We start from the raw sequence: 5,626 nt of genomic DNA, 5'->3' as shown, positions 1-5,626 counted from the left end.
GTCTTTTCCACAATCCCTGGTGTCTCTCTGTATGTCCAAATTTCCTCTTCTTACAGGGACACCATTCCTATTGCATTAGGGCCCGCCCTAATAACCTCATTTTAAACTTAGTCACCACCTTAAAGGCTGTATCTCCAAATATAGTTCAGAGGGACTGGGGTTTAGGGCTTCAGCATATGAACTGAAGGGGGGGTTGCAATTCAGCCCATAACACATCTGTCTTCACCAGGAAGGTGTCTGGGGCTAAGCAGAAGCTAAGCAAAGTGGGGGTCAGATTCCGGACTTCCAGGCCACTGTTCAATGCTCCTTCCAGCATGGAATCGTCTCCAACAAAACTACTGAGCTCTACCCTCCCCCCTCGTCCCTCTCACCTAGGCTTGCTTTCCTCAGTGTTTAACATGAATTATCTCATTAATCCTCAGACACCACAACATTGTGCTTCTTCCAGTGAGAATAAGTACAGAAAAAGACTGTCCAGAAAGTACACACTTTGTTCTTTACTCCGAACAAAAGAGGGCACTTACCTTAATGAGGAATTTAGCCATGTGTCATTAGAATAATACATTTTTTCTATTCAACAAATATTTATAAATGCCTCCTATGTGTAGGAACAGTTATAGGGACTGAGGTTAGAGCCGTGAGCAAAACAGGCCAAATCCTCGTGCTCTGACACATTTTATGGAGAGAGACAGACATATAGGTGCTAGGAAAACAACTCAGGGAAAGGTGATAGAAAAGTCAGGGGAGATGCTATGTTATATAAGGCATCGAGAGAAAGCTGCCCATGGGTACATTGGGGCAGAGACCTAGATGAAGTGAGGGAGCAGGCTAGGCAGACATACAGCTGGCCCTCTGTATCCGTGGATGCAGAACCTGCAGATACGGACGGCCAACTAAGGGCCTTGTGCATCCATGGATTTTGGTATCTGCCAGGGGTCCTGGAACCAACCCCTGTGGATACCAAGGGATGACTGTACGGAGAAAATAGAGTTTCAGGCAGAGGGTGCAGCAAATGCAAAGGCCCTGGGGCTGGAATACACCTGTATTCTTGGGACAGTAAGAAGGCAGGGTGACCGGAGTGTAGCAATCAAGGGGGTGAGTAGGCCATGAGCTCAGAGAGGCAGTGGGGGCCTAACGATGAAGGGATTGACAGGCCATTGCAAGGCTCAGCTTATATTCTGAGTAGATGGAACATGAGCACAGTTTTAACCAAAAGTTGACATCATCATCTGACTTACATTTAAAGCTATTAGTATCCCCTTTTTCTGTGAACTAATTACTTTGTCCATTTTTTTACTGGGGTGAAATTCACATAGGATAAAATTAACCATTTTAAAGTAAAAAATTCAGCAGCATTCAGTAAGTACATTCACAATGTTGTGCATCCACCAACTCTATCTTCCAGAACATTTCATCAGCCCAAAACAAAACCACATACCCACTAAGGAGTTATTTTCGTTTCCCACCTCCACCAGTCCCTGCAAACCACCATCCTGCTTTCATGGACTTACCTGTTCTGACTATGTCATATAAACAGAATCATATAATATGTGACCTTTGTGTCTGGCTCCTTTCATTTAGAAATATTTTTCCCATTCATCTACATGGCAGCATGTATCAGTACTTCATTCCTTTTTATGGCTGTATAATACTTTACGTATACATATATATATATATATCAAATTTGTTTACCATTTATTCATTGATGGACATTTCACTTGTTTCTTCCCTTTGGTTCCTGTGAATGATGCAGCTCTGAACATTTGTGTACGAGTACTTGTCTGAGTACCCGATTTCAACTCTTTTGGGTATATGACTAGCAGTGGAATTGCTGGGTCTTATGGTAATTCTGTGTTTAACGATTTGAGGAACTAACAAAATGTTTTTCATTGCAGCTGCACCATTTTACATTCCCACCAGATGTGTATTAGGATTCCAATTTTTTCAATATCAGTACTTCATTCCTTTTTATGGCTGTATAATACTTTACGTATACATATATATATATATCAAATTTGTTTACCATTTATTCATTGATGGACATTTCACTTGTTTCTACCCTTTGGTTCCTGTGAATGATGCAGCTCTGAACATTTGTGTACGAGTACTTGTCTGAGTACCCGATTTCAACTCTTTTGGGTATATAACTAGCAGTGGAATTGCTGGGTCTTATGGTAATTCTGTGTTTAATGATTTGAGGAACTAACAAAATGTTTTTCATTGCAGCTGCACCATTTTACATTCCCACCAGATGTGTATTAGGATTCCAATTTTTTCAACACTTGCTACTTTTCATTTTTTGTCTTTTTAAAAAATTATTATTATTATGGCCATCTTAGTGGGTATGAAGTGGTGTCTTATTATGGTTTTGATTTGCATTTCCCTGATGGCTGGTGATGCTGATCATCTTTTCATGTGCTTTTCGACTATTTATATATCTTCTCTGGAGAAGTGAGTTATGTTCTAAAAGCATCACTCTGGCTATTGTGTGGAGAACAGATGGGGATTACAGGTGGGTGGGGTGGGGTCAGGGGAAGGTGCAAGCAAAGACTTAAGTCAGGGGGCCCACAGTCAACCGGAGGAGAGTGGATGAGGGCTGAGGCCCAGGATAAGGGGGTAAGAAGCAGGTGGACTCTGGACCCGTGTTGAAAGTAGAGCTAATGGAGTTAAGAATGACTGCTGCACCTCACTGGGACACTCTCTTCTCTGTTAGGTTACCAGCTGAGACTGCAGAAGGGCAGGGAGTCCATCCATGGAGAAATTACTCTCCTCCCCTCCATCACCAAAAAACTATGAACCAGGCAGAGGCGGGTGCTGAGAGTAAAGAGGAAAGTTAAAAAGAAAGTGATCTTGAGCTCTCAGCAGCAATATGGCCCTAGAAGCAGCTTTGGCAAGCAATGAAACTCAAGAGATGTCTTTGCAACTGTCCTTGATCCTTCAGGCTGCTGTAACAAAAATACCTTAGACTGGGTAGTCTGTACACAATAGAAATGTATTGCTCACAATTCTGGAGGCTGGGAAGTCCAAGATCAGGCTGCCAGCAGATTCAGTGTCTCACAAGGGCCCGTTCCTCGTGGATGGTGCCTTCCCTGTGTCCTCACATGGTGGAAGGACAGAAGGGCTAAGCAGCTCCCTCAAGCCTATTGTATGAGGGCTCTAATCTCATTCACGAGGGCTCCGCCTCATGGCCTAGTCACCTCCCGAGGGCCAACCCTTAGTACTAACACGTTCGGGATTCGATTTCAACACGTGATTTTTGGAGGGACACGTTCAGAACACAGCAGCCATCTTCTGGCTTTGTTCTTAAATAAATTTGATGTCTGGATGATCTAGATTCACAATCACTCCCTTCTCTACAGCATTTGTTAACATTCAAAGCACTTTCACATTGATTATCTTAACACATTGACTACCCCTATTTTACAGAGCAAACCAAGGCTGTATCATTAGACCTAGAATTGAAGCTGTTTTTAGAAAACTTTGGAGGGAAGACTTCACAGAGAAGGTACAATTTAAAAGTGCTGGGCCATCAGTGAATATATTCAACCACAATTATTTTCACGAATAATGCACCAATATCCTTATATTCTCCCACATGAACAATCATATTGTTACTTGATTATAAACATGATGTCTAACATCTTGTAAGGTGCTTTAGTCTTTATAAATTCTGTCCATTTTCATCATTTTATTTGATTTTCCCTATCACTTTATAAAACGTGGATTATTAGTGTCTTAGTCTCTTTGGGCTGCTATAACAAAATACCATAAATTGGGTGGCCCATAAACAACGGAAAATTTTTGTCTCTCAGTTCTGGAGTGTGGGAAGTCCAAGACTAAGATGCTGACAGACTCAGTGTCTGGCAAGGACCTGCTCCCCAGTTCACAAATGGCTCCTTCTCGCTCTGTCCTCATGTGGAGGAGTGGAGAAGGCAGCTCTCTGGGGCCTCTTTTGTAAGAGCACTAATCCCATTCATGAGGACCCAAGGCCCTCACCTCCTAAAATCATCACATTGATGATTAGGTTTCAACACATGACAGAAACATTCGGACAATAGCAATTAGTATCTTCATTTTGTATATTTGTATATGGAACCCTAAAAAGGTGAAACAAAGGGCCTGCAGCTGTATGGGAGGAAAGATTCAACCCCAGGAGGTCTGACTTCAAGTCTCATACCCTCTAGCTCAGCCTCTCAGGGACAGGAACCAGCCTGAGGGGAGGGGTTTTATGCATATCAGGCACCCCTCGATACTGCCCACGAAACAGTCACCAGCTGAGTGATCTCAGGCAAGTGATCTATTGGATTTCAGTCTTCTTATCTACACAATGGAGATAAACAATAACTACTTTTCTAAGATGTTGCAAGGATTTGGTCTGATTTAGCCAAAGTACGTACTGCAGTGCCCGGCACATAGTAGACATTCAAGAGAAAGCAGCTCTTGTCAATAAAGTTGAATTAGCCATTAGCATCAGAGCAGGGGAAGGCAAGGGTTGGAGGAAAAGTACCAAGCTCTGAGAACTGGAAGGGGGTGGGTAGAAGGAGACTAGCATATTACTTTGGCAGGTGGCCAGCCATTAGCTGGAGGAGACATCATCTCACATGGGCATCTGGTGCCAGAAGAGGTACCAGGCCATTTGTCACACCTGCCAGGAAAAGGGGGCTTGCCTGAAGGGCCAGCTTGGAGTCTGCTGAGGCCCACAATAAATCCACACTTCTCCCCTGATGGGTGCCCCTGCCCCGGCCTCCATCACCTCTCACCAGAATAACACATCGCTTCTTCAGCCCTTGTCTCAGCTCCTCTTGCCCCACCCAGGGTGAACACTACCACTGTGCGGTGGAGGAAGGACAGGGCTGCCATGTCCTCCTGCTGTCATGGCCATAGGGGTTCCCCCACTACTGTGCAGGAACAAGGGGGTGACCAGCTGCTGTGTGTACAACCCAGGGCCTCTATAGCACTTTTGGCAAGTGTTTAGTCTCTTAACACCTCTATGTTCTCATCTGTAAACTGGGGTGATGACAGCACTCATCCAGCATCGCTATGAGGATAAAAATGTGCATTATTTAGAAGGGTTCCTTGGCACTGGAGAAGCAGACAATATATATTCTCCAGTCTTCTTAAAAGTAAAACCCAAACTCCCTAGCTTGCATTCCTAATCTGTTTCTCTCTCCAGCTTTATTCCACATTACATCTCTGCACATCTCACATTTGAGTCATAGCCATGCATGCCAAGTCCCCATACAGGTTCCTCTATGTGTAAGCCCTCCTGGCTCACCCTCACCTCCATGAAGCCTTCCTTGATCCCCACCACCCATTACAAAAAGTATTTCTCGGGCCGGCCCGGTGGCGTACTACTATAGTGCGCCGCTTGGGAAGCGCTCCATGAAGCCTTCCTTGATCCCCACCACCCATTACAAAAAGTATTTCTCGGGCCGGCCCGCTGGCGTACTACTATAGTGCGCCGCTTGGGAAGCGCGGTGGCGCTCCCACCAAGGGTTCGGATCCCGCATGCGGACTGGCCGCTCACTGGCTGAGCGAGGGGCGGGAGCAACACCGAGGGCTGCAATCCCGTGGCCGGTCCTGGTCCGGTACGGGCGCGACACTGAGGGTTGCGATCCATTGCCGG

The sequence above is a fragment of the Galeopterus variegatus genome, unplaced genomic scaffold (genome assembly GCF_000696425.1).
Source record: "Galeopterus variegatus unplaced genomic scaffold, G_variegatus-3.0.2 Scaffold2392, whole genome shotgun sequence".
NCBI lineage: Eukaryota > Metazoa > Chordata > Mammalia > Dermoptera > Cynocephalidae > Galeopterus > Galeopterus variegatus.
This window is presented reverse-complemented; position numbering follows the sequence as displayed.